The 16,566-nt window shown below is 40.9% G+C and overlaps 1 protein-coding gene across 1 annotated transcript in view; it reads left to right on the forward strand.

The window, feature by feature from the left end:
* Smpx (small muscle protein X-linked) overlaps window positions 1-13,812 on the forward strand; it is a 53,170-nt gene extending 39,358 nt beyond the window's left edge. Inside the window, exons 5-6 of the mRNA XM_029534307.1 lie at window positions 12,330-12,364; window positions 12,892-13,812. The gene's annotated coding sequence lies outside the window, so the exon portion shown is untranslated. The remainder of the gene's footprint in view (window positions 1-12,329; window positions 12,365-12,891) is intronic.
* The last annotated feature ends 2,754 nt before the right edge of the window (window positions 13,813-16,566 follow it).

Consider the following 16,566-nt stretch of genomic DNA (forward strand, 5'->3'; position numbering starts at 1 on the left):
TTTTTTTTTTTTTTTTTGAAAACTGTATTTTTTCCTTTTTAAAAAAAATATTATTTTTTAATCCTGACGATAGTTTCCTCTCCCTCCTGTCCTCAGTTCATCCCCTCCCCATTTCACTCTCCCACTCCCATCCACTTCTTTGTTTCTCTTCAGAAAAGGGCAGGTCTCCTATGGATGTTAACCAGCCATGGCATTATCAAGTTGCTGTAAGACTAGGCATTTCCTCTCCTATTAAGTCTGAATGAGGCAACCCAATAGGATGGAAAGGGCTCCAAAAGCTGTCCAAAGAGTCAGAGACAGCCCTACTCCCACTGTTAGGAGTCCTACAAAAACACCAAGCGCAACCACCACAACAGGTATGCCGAGGACCTAGCAGAGGCCCCTGTGGGCTCTGGGCTTGCCACTTCAGTCTCTGTGAGTCCCTATGAGCCCTGGTTAGTTGATTCTGTGGGCCATTTTTGTGTGGTGTCCTCCACCCCTCTGGCTTCTACAATCCTTCTTCCCTTTCTTATGCAGAATTCTCTGAGTTTTGCCCAGTATTTGACTGTGGGTTTCTATATTTGCCCCCATGAGTTGGTGGGTGAGGCCTCTAAGATGACAATTGAGCTAAGCACTATTCTATGAATAAAGCAGAATATCATTAGGAATCCTTTCATTGACATTTGTTTTTCTCAGTCATGTTTGGCTCTATCCTAGGTCGCTGGGCTATCCAGCCTCTGAATCCTAACCCTCCAGGCGGTGCCGGGGTTGGCTCCCTAACAAGCCCAGTCTGGGTGTGCAAACAGAAATGGGTTGTGTTTTCAGCATGATGTGCTAAGAAGTAATAGCCAGGTGTTGAAGTGTGATCCTCTAAGCTTTGCCTCAAAGCCAGGTTGATCTGTTTTCAGAAGACTAAACCTTTCAGTTCTTGGAATGTTGGTTCCATACATTTTGATGGTCTCCTTTCTATCACTTCAAGAAATGCCCAAAGCCTTATGCTTCTATCTTGCAACTGACCATCAAATGTAACATCAAATTTTCATGATTCTTTTCAATAATAGCTATTAAATGGTAGAAAATATAACAGCTGGACTTAGCTAAGGCAATTAATAATAGCTGTTTATTGCTGTGCAATTAGGTACCATAACTTAGAGACTTCTAAGAACAATACGTATTAATTTATTCAGAAGGGGCCAAGGGAAATGATTCCAGCCTAGTGTGGTCAAGATACAAAGTGGAATAAAGTCTTGACGAGACCACATGGTCCAGCCTCAGGGTGATCTCTCACATTGCTGGGTAGGTGTGGATGACTGTTATCAGTAGGTTTTTGTGCCTTCCCTGGAGACCTCACCCATTGGGTTGCTTTCCTACCATGGCAACTGGCTTGCCACAGAGCATGTGAATTCTTTTGTGATCTAGTGCTGCAAGTCACCCTTCGTCAATTTTGTAATGCACTATTGGGGGCTATTTCAGAATTTTTATTTTGAGAGGACAAAGTTTCAGAGAAGAAAGCCCAAAGCCATATAGATATTTGCTATATTACACACACACACACACACACACACACACACACACACACACATGCACACACACATGCGAACACACACAAACATATTTTCTGTGCTTCTGTCTCTAAAATCCCTTTTCATCATTACCAACCTTACCAAGGACTGTTTGTCCTGCATTTCCTTCTTCTCCCACCTCCTTCTTCTTCCTCCCCTTCTCCTTCTTCCTTCTCCTCTTCCTTCAGTCTTCTTTCTTTTCCCTCATCCCTTCCTTCCCTCTCCCCCTCCTCCTCCCCTCTCTTCTTCTCCTTTCTCCTTTTTTTCTTCCTCCTTTTCTTTCCCCTTCCTACTCCTCTTCTTTGTCCTTCTATGATAGGGTACTACTTTATAATCTTGAGTTTAACTTGCCATGTAGACCAGGATAGCCTCAAACTGTGATAATCTGCCTGCCTCCAAAGTCTCAACATTAGAGGCAAGTGCAACTATGTCTAGTTTACTATTTTGAATACATATTTGAAACATTAAATTGTTAATCTTTGTGAAGATGGGAAAGATTATTTTTAAGCATGATAGCATTTTTCCTGATGCCCCTAGAAGATGAAACCACTATAAACTATGTCTAAACAAAGAGCAGTAGGGATATGATTTCTTCATGTCTTTGAGTCTAAGGGAGCGGGGCAGCAGGGGGGGGGGCAAATGAACTAAAAATTTTACATTTGAGATAGATTTAAAATTTTCTTCACTTTATTTAACTTCTTCCATTTGAATTTATTTTCTCGCCTTCTTTTTTGAATTCTGAGAACAAAAATCAGAACAACCAGCAAAACCAGTAAAATCAAAATAATGGTTCAGCCTTAAGAAATCTCTGCAGGATATGTAGCAGAAGATGGCCTAATTAGCCATCATTGGGAAGAGAGGCCCCTTGGTCTTGTAAACTTTATATGACCCAGCACAGGGGAAGGCCAGGGCCAAGTAGTGGGAGTGGGTGGGTAGGGGAGCAGGGGCGGGGGTGGGGTATAGGGAACTTTCGGGATAGCATTTGAAATGTAAATAAAGAAAATAATAAAAATAAAGAAATCTCTGCAGGAAGCATGGTATTTAAAAAAACAAAACCGTATTTCTGAACATATACAAACACATTCACACCCACATACATACAGGCTTTAAACACAAACCTGAAAACTGTGGTAAATATTTTCAGCTTGCTCCAAGATCCTATTTGATATAGTTATCTTCGAAGAAAGGAAACAAGAAACCCCTTGTATATTCTTTATCCTTTTTAAGTCAGTCTAAAAATGACAAGGCCTGTCATCCTTGATCAACTTATCTAGTCAGGAGACATGCCATCTTTCTTGCTGCCTGACCTATTTTGTCTAATGGGGATGGCTCCTTTGCCCTCTGACAAGCTACCTTTTCTCTCAAGTTCCATTTATAGCAGGGTTTTATTAATGGTTAAAGTGTTAGGAATGGATCTATCTCTCTCACAAGGCCTAGTTCCCCTGTGCAAAATTAAGCCATGGGATCCAAGAGTCTGTCCATTTCCACATTATTTAAAGTAAAACCTTCTCCTTTGAAGTGACAGATAAGTGCTCAGTATTAATTCCCACTGCATGCCCCAGAATCCTGTCACTTAGGAGCTATCTTATATTTACTGCCACATGGGTAATGTTTCCATGACCCAAGAGAATTTTCTTCAGCCTTCCATGGAATTGAAATGCCTTTTTATCCTGAGAAAATCAGTTTTCTACTGAGTTCCTAAGTCCTTTTTTTCCTATAATTTAGTTTTAGCCCACTCATTTTTTTAAATTATGATTTCATTTATTACTACTACTATTATTGTTGCTACTCTAGTGTTGTTGTTATTATTGTTGTTGTTGGTGGTGGTGTGTGTGTGTGCTTGCGTGTGAGAGTGCATATGTATGTGGTACACACATTCCGTGGCATTCATGTGGTGATCAAAGGACAGGAGGCTATTTTCCCCTTCCACCATGTGTGTCCTGGGGATTGAACTCAAGTCAACAGGTCTGCATGACAGCAGAGCCATTTTGATGGCTGTCAAGCCCTCACTTAACTCCCTTCATTTCTCCTCTCAGTACATTTAGTTCTCTCTCAACCATCAATACCACTAAGGACTTGAAGCTGAGATGACACAAACTGGAAATCTTGCTTGGAAAACAGAGGAGGAAGAATGCATTGATTCATAAGCATTGCGTGGATCTTTGAGAATAATAGCACAGTTCACGCTATGTGGGAGGCAGTCTGCAAAATGCCTTGATGCATTATCCTCACAACCATCAAATGAGCTTGACACTGTTATTTTTCTATCAATCAATCAAAAAACCAATTGGGGCTCAAATGGTTAGATAACTTGTCCAGGGCGCACAGGAAGAAAGAAGGAGAGCTGGGATTTGAAGGCTGGGTTTGGTTTCCACAACAGGTACACAGAAAACACGACCAAATCTCTAGTCAGGAGCTCAGGCAGGTTGGGCTAAGGGTGTTAAAGCAGTTTCGCTGATGCACTGATTCCGAGCATTCATCAAAGCTTTATTTCACAGTAGCTTAAAGAAATCCTGTTCAAATCTTGGAATGAGAGAATAAAAAGTAAGGCTAGCAAACATTGTGAGTCTGGGTACAAGTGATCATTAAATTCTGTTACAAGGCAAATTTAACAAAGCAGGTAAATCTAATTTCCCAGAAGGGATTCTTAATCTCATTAAGTTTATCAGAAAATCTCTCAAGTTTTATTGGCAGTGCTTCCCAGAAGAAACCTTTTATTGCACCAGAGACCAAATGCTCTGTTCTGGCTCAAGTTTGGAAGCATTTTTTTCCCTCACCAGAGACAGATCTCTCTAGACTGGGGTTTGTCTTTCCCCTCTGTATTTGTTGACTTTGGGGCCAGACAACTCTGCTGTGGGGATTGCTCAAGGATGCTCACTTATGCCATTGGTACCTTCATACATGTCTGTGGTATGCTGGCAAGCCCTAGTCAGAATCACCTCACTAGACCCTTTCTTTGTTTCCCATGCATGCTCCGTGGAACAACAGCACCTCCTAGGAAAGTAGGGGGCATAAACAAGTTCATACCCCATCCCCAGAGCTTATATAGTCAGAATCTGCAGTTTAATAAGATCTCTAGGGCATCTAGACATTGAAGTGTGAGTAGACCTTCTAGACCTGTGATTGTCAACCTTAGCTTTACATTAGAAGACCTAGGAAACTGTAAAAACTGATTAAACCCCCAGAGAGTCTGGTGTAATTGCTCAGGAGCAGCCTGGGTTTGGGGGTTACAAACAAAGCTCCAGGTGAGTCCAGTGTACAGCCAACCTTGAGATCCTATTTTGAGTTTTTTTAAAAAATGCCCACAACATAGGAATGATTTACAATAGCCTATAAATGGGCTCTTTTTTTCCTTTCTGTGAACATCCTTTTCTGACCTTTTAACTCTTAAGATTATGCAGTTGGAATATTTTGGTGAAGCCAGGCATGGTATCACATGCTTTAATTCAAGCAGTCAAGAGGCAGAAGCAAACAGACCTCTGTGAGTTCAAGGCTCTGAGTCAAGGCTAGTCTGGTCTATATAGAGTTCCAGGAAAGCCAGAGCTATCTAGTGGAGAGACCCCGTCTAAAGAAATATTTTTCTGATATCTTCTAAGGTTAGGATTAGGTCATAATTAGCTTTTAAAATAGTTGAATGATTGGGAATATGTGCAGGACTAAGGCATTCACTTATGTTTCTTAGATAGCCATACAAATCATCCTAATCCTATATAATTAATATTTGAACTTAAAAAATACCCAACAGGGGCTGGAGAGATGGCTCAGTGGTTAAGAGCATTGACTGCTCTTCCAGAGGTCCTGAGTTCAAATCCCAGCAACCACATGGTGGTTCACAACCATCTGTAATGGGATCTGATGCCGCCTTCTGGTGTGTCTGAAGACAGCTACAGTGTACTCATCATATATATAAGAAATAAATAAATAAAATCTTTAAAAAAAATACCCAACATTCAACAGACAATCCTATCAAGAAAAGGGGCTTAGGGACTGGAGTTCAGGTGGTAGAGTGCTTGCATTAAGCCATAAGATCAGTTGCCACAACCATAAACCTGTAATTTTTTTGGAGAGGTTGGTCAGAAGCATCAGAAATGCAAAGCCATTCTCAGCTACATGATGAGTTCAAGCTTGTATGGGATGCATGAGAAATGTCTGGAAAAAGGGGATTTTTTTTTCCTCCATGAAATGTATAGTTATATAAAGATCTCCAAGAGTTGGGAATTAAAACACTAACATTTTTAAAATTTTTTTATTTAATCTTTCTTTTTAACACTCCAGATTTTTATCCCCCTCCTGGTCAATCCTCTGACTGTTCCACATCCCATACCTCCTCCCTGCCCCCTGTCTCCATGGGGATGTCCCCATCCCCCACCCCACCAGACCTCTAAACTCCCTGGGCCCTCCAGTCTCTTGAGGGTTAGGTGCATTTTCTCTGACTGAACCCAGAACCTGTAGTCTTCTGCTGTATGTGTGTCTGGTGGTCCAGTGTCTGAGAGATCTCTGGGGTTCAGGTTAATTGAGACTGCTGGTCCTCCTACAGTGTTACCCTTCCCCTCAGCTTCTTCCAGCTTTCCCCTAATTCAACAACAGGGGTCAGCAGCTCCTGTCCATTTGTTGGGTGCAAATTTCTGCATCTGACTCTTTCAGCAGCTCGTTGGGTCTTTCAGAGGGCAGTCATGAAAGATCCCTTTTTGTGAGTGCTCCATAGCCTCAGTAATAATGTCATGCCTTGGGACCTCCCCTTGAGCTGGATCCCATGTTGGGCCTTTCACTAGACCTTCTTTTCCTCAGGTTCCTCTCCATTTCCATCTCTGCAGCTCTTTCAGACAGGAATAATTATGGGTCAGAGTTTTGGCTGTGGGATAGCAACTCCATCTCTCACTTGAAGTCCTGTCTTCCTGCTGGAGGTGGGCTTCACAAGTTCCCTCTCTCCCCTGTAGGGCCTTTCATCTAAGGTCCCTCCCTTTGATTCCTGAGAGTCTCTGACCTCCCAGGTCTCTGGTGCATTCTGGAGGGTCACCCCCCACCTCCTACCTCCCAAGGTTACCTGTTTCCATTCTTTCTGCTGGCACTCAGGGCTTCAGTCCCTTTCCTCCACCCAAGCAGGGATACCAGATCCTGTTCCCTCACCCCCTTTTCCCACCCAGGTTCCTCCCTCCCTTTCCACTTGTGATTGGTTTCTTCTCCCTCCCAAGTGGGATTGAGGTGTCCTCACTTGGGCCTTTCAGTTTGTTGATCTTTTTAAGTTCTGAAAACACTGACATCTTAATCAATGGTTAAAGGAAATGTACTCTCAATACTATTTGTATTAAAATTTCCATTTATTGTTTATCATATCATTGTATTTCTTGTATTTTGTCCAGTAGCTGTGCCAGTTTTCCTAACAGAACTATTATTGGACACGTGGTTTCTTAATGTTTTTCAAAGGCCTGAAAGCAGAAAATTTAAATCAAGCCACTTTAATTTGGAGATTACATACAAATCAAGAAAAAATACTCATCAAGGGGGATGAGGGTATAGCACTCGTCAAAGAGGATAGGGGTATAAATTAATGGTAGAGCACTTCTTATCCTGTGTGTGACCCTGTGTTTAACCTCTAGCCACAAGAAAAAAAAAGAAGTAAAATGAGAACAAACAAGAGAAACTCCAATAAACCATANATCTGGCATTCATTTATTTGTACAGTTTTAAAAATTCTGCTAAACTCTGAGAAGATGAAAAACTTATTTATTCAATATTGGTATTCATTTGAACAAGTACAATAACATTTAAGTCAATGTTTTAAAAAGATTTACTTTTTAAATTTACATGTGTGTGAGGGCATGTGTATGTGGTGGGGGGAGGGGTGCACACATGTGAATGCAGAAGTCAGAAGAGAGCATTGGATCCCCTGGAATTGTAATTAACAGGCAGTTGAGGGCTCCCTGATATGGGTACTGGAAACCTAACCAGGCTTTCAGAACTGAACCTGGGCCCTTTGGTAGGGCAGCAAGCACCAACTACTAAGCCATCCCTCCAGTCCTATAAGTCAAATTTTTGATATACTACAGATCGATTTCTTTGTATCTGCTATTCCACTGCTGTACTGATGAATGGACACCAAGCTGTACCGCCTGTGCAGATTACCTATTCTCATTTTAGGAAAGTTTCAAAAAATAATTTAGCATAGGGGAAAGAGCTCCTAGTCTTTAGCTAGTTACAATTCCCCCAAAGCCATACTTTTTATTTTATTTGAATGCTGAGAGTTTAAACTGCTCATCATGATCAGTGTTACCATAGGAGAGTCAGTCAGTCGGCTTTAAGGTGTTCTCTAGGACAACGGTTTTTAGTCATGCGCTAATGAAAGAAAGCAGGGATGCCCACTTTTTTTTTTCATTTTCCATTAATTATATATGTCAAGACATTGGCTATTCATTGGGATTGTTCTAGAACCTATGGTTGCTACAGATCATTGTTTGATAGTTTTGAGAGGATTCTGGGTATTTTTGATATGATCACCATTGTCTCTAGGCCCAGAGTGTTAAGGCATACATGATATCAAAGGCTTTTTTCAATCTTTGGAAAAAATCTTTGTTGAGACCGCCATCCCCTCAACTTATCTTTCTGTCCATCACTAGAGGTTACTGAGCTCCACTTTACTAGAGAAGATTTTGTCACATACTTTAGTAAAACACTTCTAATATTTGACTTAGAGTTTTGTTTCACTGACTTTATGAATCTGTTTCAGATTTTAAAAAGATTTCTGGGCTTGGAGTTGTGCAGATAGAGTTATAAATGGCACATACCTTCTTCTCTGTCTTTGGGTCTGTGGTGTCCCTTACATGTTGCTGTAGCTTGTACTACTCACCCCATGGTGTGATCATGCTGACCGTATAGGACACTGTGAGTGAATGTACCTTGTAAACTCTAGAAGACTCCACAAATGCCAGGACCTTGCCTTATTTTTTGCTAACCCCACAATGCATGAGAAGGCTTGAACCAGTGTGCTCTGAGTGTATGGTCAGCCATTGCAAATGAAACCAGAGCTCATGGCAATGCCTTTGAGTGACACTACTCTTGAGTGTCATTGTGTTTATGGCTGTATGATTTAGCACCACACAGGAGGGAGTAATTGCCACCCCACCCGCAGAGTGTGTGGTTAAAGGAACGAATGCAGACAAGTGTTGAGTGGACTCCATTTCCCACATGATGTGTGTGAGATCACAGTGACTATGAGTAAGACAGCTATAAATGGGTCATGGTGAGGCGTAAACATCACATGAGCCTCAGCCTGGACATAGAGTGACACCGGGGAGGTATTTGGTATATTTCTTGCGCCAGCCAAAATGTCCCATGTCCGAAGGGAAGCTGGAGCTTGGGCTTCTGGCTTTTAAATTTGGGGGGAGAAAAGACATATTGAGTAATCGTTTTGAGCAGGGTACTTCACTATCCCTTCATGAGGCTAGGGCATAGCAGAATCACAACTGTTGTCTGGTTTGCAAAGCATTGTGGCCCTGGCGATTGCCCACCACACTTGCATTCCAACATCCTGACAAACAAGTGTGCTTTGCAGCATGGGCAATTTTAGCTCTGGATGTTTTCCCATTTATTCCATTTCTAAATTAGAGCCCTGACTCAGAGAAGAGAGTCCTGGTCTCTTGGTTGCCGACTTTCTGTATTCTGATATCTGCCAGGTATTCCCAGACACAATAAGTCCCATGAGGCCAGTGCTACAGACTCTACTCTGGGATTTTGTAGTCCAGGGAAGATTATGTCTGACTTTATTTACAAACAGAGTTCTTTGCCTGGGCTCACTGGGTCTCTTAAATTTTATGAGAAGGGGCTTGGTAGGCTACAAGGTTATCTAAAAGATGATTACAGTATTTCCACTGTCCTGCCTATTACTTCCTGCCTGGCTCCTACAAGAACAATCGGGCTCTATGTCTAGCACATACTAGGTAATCAAAGCTGCTGTCGTTGCCATCAGCTCTTCCTATACTCTCATGTGAAGTATAGGCTTGTGGCATAGACCCAGTATCCCCCTGTTTAACCAAGGTTTTTACGGACTGATTTTGCCCTTAGGCATAATGGGTAAGGGATAGGAGCCTAGTTCCCTTGAGGCTAGTACAGCCTAAATAATATTTCTCAGGAAAGCCACAGTTTCACTTAGCTGGGAAGATTCCTAGTGATCAGAGTCCACATCAAGCCTGTCATATAAATGGTACCATTTCTGGGCTGCAGACAGTGCTTTACCGTCTGGACATTTTTTCAGTGAGAAATCACACTTCACAGAATATGCTTCAGTGACAATTTGCTATGGATCATCACCCCTTTTATGTTGTTCAGAGAAGTCCAAGGAATGTCTGAGCTTCAAGGTCAGCTTGTCATGGACCTCTCACTTAGCCAGAAAAGCTGACCATATGTCACCCAGCACAGCGCTCACTGCAATAAATTGAATGTAGCATACTTTAGTCATGAAGGGACTCTGGGGTCTAGAGAAGAATTGACAGCACAGTAGGGACGTAGCACATCAAATCATCAGTCCTGGTTTATTGAATCCCTGACCCCTTGCTCATTCCTGCTGCCTTACATCGAGGAGTGTGAGGTTATCTGTAACTACAACTCAGTTCTCATTTCTCCAGTGGTCCAATTCATCTGTCCTGAGGTTCCTGTGTCAGGTACAGTCAACCAGCAATCAGATGGAAACAGAAATGGCTAGGGCATGTGCATAGCCTTCAGAAAGTCATAGCCTGTGGCAGGGGAATTATAGTGGGAAATGCAGGGGGAAGGAGATGAGGCACATAAGCAGACTTATACCATTCTGTGGGTCACATGCCACATGCTGATGGCATGGAGAGGTGGGGTTTCAGTCTAAAGTTGTAAGCAGAAGGCAGGAAGTCTGATGGCCTCGGCATGTTGCAAAAGCTGTGCATATGTGCTTCAGTGAACTCAGTGGGTAGAAGTATGAGAAGGAATGGTTAGAGATAGAACCAGCATGATACCCCAGTATAAATCTGTGAGATAGCCAGTCAGTGAATCTACATGTCGTCTAAAACTCCAGGACAGTGAAAAAATGGCATCTTACTTCCCCTTGGTGACTTTCAAAAGTTGCTAGAAAAATAAAACAAAATTCCCTTAACTATCTAACAGTACATTAGATAAAGAACACGTACTGTTAATACACAAGGGAATGCAATTCAGTCTTAGAAATTCCTTCCTGTAGGACGTGGATGAACTAGGCAGCATTATGCAAAGTGAAATATACCACTCACAGAAAGACATACACTATATAGTTTCATTTATATGAGGCTCCTACCCAACTAGTCAAATTCATAAAATCAAAAAGATTCTTGTTAAGGGCTTGTGAAAGGAAAAAAACAAGTGACCACACATTAATAGATATAAAATTTCATTTAAACAAGATGAATTATCTTTAGAGATTATATTATACCTTTCACTTAAGCCAAGTGTATTTTACAATTAAATGTTGAAAGTAGATCTCATGTTGTATTCATAACACACACACACACACACACACACACACCAAATTCTACAGAAATTCTGGAGACCATTTCACTTTATAACCATTAATGGCCTCCAGCTTTCCCCGCTAGTTCAAAGCCATTCAAATCACCCTTGTTAGTAGACTGGAAAGAGCCTCAGAGTTAGGACACCTGCGTTAAAATCCGACTTTTTTCCACTTAGAAGCTGTGAAGCTTTGAGCAAGTTGCTTAGTTCTCTCCGTTTTATCTCAGTAAGGAGAACAACGCAGCCCATATCACGGCCATGCTACAAATGTCAGAGACCACGTAGGGCTCTGCAAACTCTACAGATGCATACTGGGAAGCAAAGCTTTCTAAAAGATGTCAGATGCATACTTCTTGGGGCTCACAGCCCATGTCTGGATTCCATGACCCACTAGCTATAAGAGAGAGGGAGAAATAGAGTATCTGGCTCACCAACTTTTGAAGTAGAGAAGAAAGCAAGGGCTGTGGAGAGAACCAAGCCTTAGTTTTTGCCCCAGGAGGCATTTCACCCTTGCCTGCAGATTTTTTTTTTTAAGTCCAGTCATTGGTAATAAAAAGGTATTTAATCTACTTAGAAACAATTTGTCCCACTCACATAAGTGAAACACACAAAGAATAGCACTAAAGCTGAATGGAAAACGAATGTCTTAATAATTGACACTCGCAATGGAAAAAGCTTTGAAAAAAATGGCACAATATTATTATTAGCTTTTGCTGCCTAACAAATAGCTCCCAAAGCCAATGCTTAAAACAAAAGATGTTTTCACTGTGGCTCATGTGTTTTGTGTTGAGATAATCTTGGTTGTAGTCATTTCTGAGTCTTCAGGTCTCAGTTTCTGGAGCTGTGTGCTAGGTGGGACCTGGTTGAGGTTTTTTTTAGCTCTTTGCTACAGGTTTCTCATTCTTCTTGGGTCAAAGGTTTGCTTGGGCATACTCTTGTTATGGCAATAGCAGAGGAGCAACTGAGTAAGCATGTGATACTTTTAAAGACACTTCTGTATCATTTCCTTGACCAAAGCAAATCACGTGTCTAGAATCAGGCATTAGAACTTATACCCATGGTAGGTAGGGAACTGTAGTTACATGGCAGTGGGACTGGATAAAGAAAGGGGTGAATTTTTTTAGAGTCATGAATGCAAATTTTTACCAGGCTAGGTTTTGCCAAGTCATTGTTCTAAAGTCAGCATACATTTTCAATTCTTTACAAGGATATCATCTTAATTTAGTCTGCAATTATTTGTCATTTGAACCAAAGCTGATGGCTATACTATGCCTTGTTTTGCAGTTCACATTGGATGCTTAGAATCAGGAGATACCTTTGTAAGTAAAAGTGGGGTCTTATACCTCATTTGACTTGTACTTATCTATAAGCCAACCCTAAAAATATCTCATGAAAACTAAACCAAATGATAAACTTAGAGGATATTTCATTAAGTGAACTAAGCTAGATACAGAAGGATGCTGTGTGATCTCACTTGTATGTGAAATCTAAATATTGAGTTTGAAGAAGCAGAAGGAGAACGGGGCCAAAGTAATGGGAAACTGTTGAGAAGACACAAAATGTCAATTATATTGGAGGAATGTTGTCCAGAATGGTGACTACTGCTAATAATGTATTACATGTTTGAAAACTGTTAAGAGTAGATTGTCAGTGTTCTAACCACAAAAAAAATGTGTGAGTTGTTATAGACACTAATTAACTTGATTTAATCACTTCATGGTGTATGCATATATCAAAACATCACATAACATTGCATGGTAAATATACAGTTTCTGTTTGTTAGTCATATCTTAATACAATTAAAGAGAAAAAAACCCTAATGATATGTTTGCTTTTTCTTTTGCAGCATTGACGTGTTTTTCCAAGGGAGAAAACAATGGGTTGAAATAAACAACTTCCTGAAAATTTTATATATTTGTATGATGATCACGAACCTCCTGAATGCCCAAGACTCTAGCAACAATATCCTGTTTGTACATTTATATTTCTTCCTTTTACTTGGTTGCATTTCTCACTTTAGCTACATTTTTGGCACCTTGCAGAGCAAATCAGCACACGAATTTACCACCCGGGGAGTGTGGTTTTGAGGAGAGATGTGATTTTTATGGAGGGGGTATGGCAATGTGCACGCAGTGATTTTGATGTTAAGTACTTTAAGTTACTTCCCATGGTCTTTTGGTCAATATTTGAAATGTCTTCTTCACCTTTTAAATTATCTCAATTAACTTTTTATGAGTTCAAATAAATATTTGAGTAAATGTAACATATGAATCTTTATCAAATTAATTTTCTTACCTTCAGATCTACATGTTCCCTAAAGGAGAGAGAAATATGATGTACCAGGCAGTCCAATCCCATATTGCCTATGTGGGGACTTCTGAGTTATTAGGTACCATGGAAAACACTACGGCTGGCTGATCATTACATATGAGCTTAAATATTACATGGGTAATTTTGTACTGATGTTACTTCCCATCCGAGGATGACCTGGACATTGAACGCAGTTTTGTTCCATGAAGGATCAGAAATCTTATATTCCAGATGAAACAGAGTTCATTTTAAGACCCAGCAAAGCTGAGTGATAGGAACAGAAGAGAGGATTGATCACACAATAGCCGTGCAGAGGAAGCAAACTGTACATCCTGCCAAGATGGAGATTTATCCAGACAGCAGTGCCGGCCTGTAATACTAACACTTGTAAACTTAGGCAACACGATCACTAGGTCAAAGACAGCCTGGGATACATGTCAAGGCCCTGAATCAAAGAGAGGAGGAGGGGGAGGGGAAGCAGGAGAGGGGCAGGGGGATACATTTAATTAATGCCTACTACTATTATAACCCAAGACGAAGCATATGAGCATCCAGATTATCAAACACCAGACTATGTGAAAAACAAACGTGTCTCCTTACCCTGTATGAACAGATCTTAGCAGTATTTCTGGAGCTGAATAATTGCTCTAGTTGCTTCAGAGGAAGCCACTGCCTGTGTACTTCTGACCGTCACAAGTGGAAAAGACTCTCTGGCATTTCCATTCCACAGAGGTTGTTTTCTGAAAGAAAGATTAGCTGGTTATCTTGTTGGCTCCCACCTACTTGGGCTCCCAGGTGTTCTGCCAGACTGTGGTCTATCTTAGTCATCTACACCTAGTATACATATACTAGGCAGTGCACATCAAGGTGTGCCAGCCTGTTTTCTGCAGGCACAGCAGGTCCTAAACGATATGTGACTGTGAAACCTTAGGCTGTCTCACTCCTTCCTCTCTGGGATGGTTGGCTAGGGCTATAAGATTTACCTCAGTGCTCACTTTGTTTAAATATAGATTATCTCTGTTCTGATTCAAAATTAAAGTCTGGTTTAATGTTATAAAAACTGTCTTCACCTTTTAATAAGTGTTTCAAGGCACATTTGCAGCATAATACAGAGTAAAGCTATGAGACAAGTTCAGTGGATTTAGGAGAGCTTTGAATTTAATATGTATGCTATGTTGTTAAGTTTCAATTTCACTATATGATATAGAAAGTTCCATATTGAATTAGTCATTGGACAGTGCATATATTATAGGGAAAGAGGAATCTTTGCTTTCAATGAAGTAACCATTTTCAAAATTCACATATTTTACAACTAAGTAGTCCTTAAAATATTTATTTTGAGCTGTGTATGTGGCTCTGTGGTAGAGCACTTTTCTACTCTTGACTTTGGTCCCCAGCAAAACAAACAAACACAACTCCCACGCATACATCAATCGACCTGGTAGTGCGGCTTGTACCTGTAGTGTCAATCACTTGGGAGGCTGAGGCAGGAGGACTGCTGGAGCCAAGCAGTTCAACACTACCCGGGATAACATAATGAGATCACATCCCCAAAACAGAAATCATCTTGAGTCAGGCTTATTCATGGTAAGTACTTATAAGAAAAACATATCATTCACAAACCTTTTCCATGAAAGATAAACAAGGTTCAAGTAGTTGAAGATTTTGTAGGGGAAAAAAAAACCTAGAAATAGCACTGTGTGCAGTACCTTGGTACCATGCCCAGTTATCAGTACAGATCTGCAATGGCATGATTTCCATTAGAATCTGAATATAGCATTCACTTTACCAACATTTCACGATGTGCCCAGGGAACTTAATGTTCTGGGGGAAGCAAATTTATCCGCATGAGCACCTTGCTTAAAACACTCTCCTATTTGCTCCTGTTCCTCCCTGTGGTGCTTGATCCAGAATGTAAAGAGAGTGCCCAACTGGATCCAGGACTTTGCTGAGAGGCTTGGAAACGCTCTCTTTGCAGAACAGCAACTGTCAGAAAAAGGGCCCACACAGAGTCATTCCCACTCCTCATTTTGTGTGATCTTTACATTGAGAGTGAAGACTGGAAAGTAATTATCTTTGTTTCCAAGGTTACTCACTGAATACCTGGCAGTGCTAGTCTAGCAGCAAAGCCCAGGGCATGGGGGTGGGGTGGGGGTGGGTGACAATTACCCAAATGAATCCCTCGCTTTTTAACCCAAGCAGTTAGAGGATTTACAAACAAGCTTTCCATTATGATTAGGCCCATGGAAAGAACACTACTAATTTGAACGTGCCATCCTGTGTGAAATATACTCTCCTACATTCTTGAGCTGACCTAGAATTAGGGTTTCCCCCCTTGGGAATGTGAAGAGGGCTCATTTGGATTCAAGGACTACAGGTTGATCAATTAAAATTCGTTCCCTTTAAAGGCCTGTGGCATTACCCCATTGCTTTGCAATCTAGCTTGAAATAGAAACTGCATTTAACTTGCTAATTGGTGCCCCCTTGGGATTTTAACCTGATGCTGAATGTATGCATCAGTGTGGCCCTTTGCTGTTCTTTGACTCACATGGCATTAATGAAATCTCGGTGTTCCTTTGAAGGCAGGGATATATTATAACATTCAGACACAATCATGTATTCATTCAGCAAGCCACACATAGAGCATTCACTAGAGGAGACTGCAAACCATCAGCATGTTGCTAGGCTAAGAAAACTCATAGAGCACATGTACAGAATTCATTTTTATTTCTCTAAGCAAATGACCAAACTTGTTTAGATCTTGTACTGAAAGCAAATCACACTGTCAAAAAAAAAAATGCTGATTACAAGATTACAAGACAGGGGATTCAGCCATAAAGTAAGATTACAGCCTTAACAGTATCATCACCTAAAGGTGTTCTTTGGAAAAAGAAAAGCAACCTCAATTAAGCAATCATTTTGTGTTTCTGGTATGCTCTGGGCCTCACAACCTTCATCTCTATGCTTGTTTATTAAAGGAGAAAAAAATCAATCCGTTAACATTTGACTTCTCCTGAATAAAATAATTATGGGACACCACTGACTATGAGAAACCACACTTTTTGATAACAAGGCTTTTTTTTTTTTTTTTTTTGACCAGCTCGTCCGGCTCAGTGAGGCTGTATTAAGATACAGATTCCAGAGGAAAAGGCTTTTTCCCTTGGGCTTCAAATGCCTGCAGATGAGCTGCCAAGCACATGCAGGCCTGCAC

Source organism: Mus pahari, chromosome X (genome assembly GCF_900095145.1).
Source record: "Mus pahari chromosome X, PAHARI_EIJ_v1.1, whole genome shotgun sequence".
NCBI classification, from domain to species: Eukaryota; Metazoa; Chordata; class Mammalia; order Rodentia; family Muridae; genus Mus; species Mus pahari.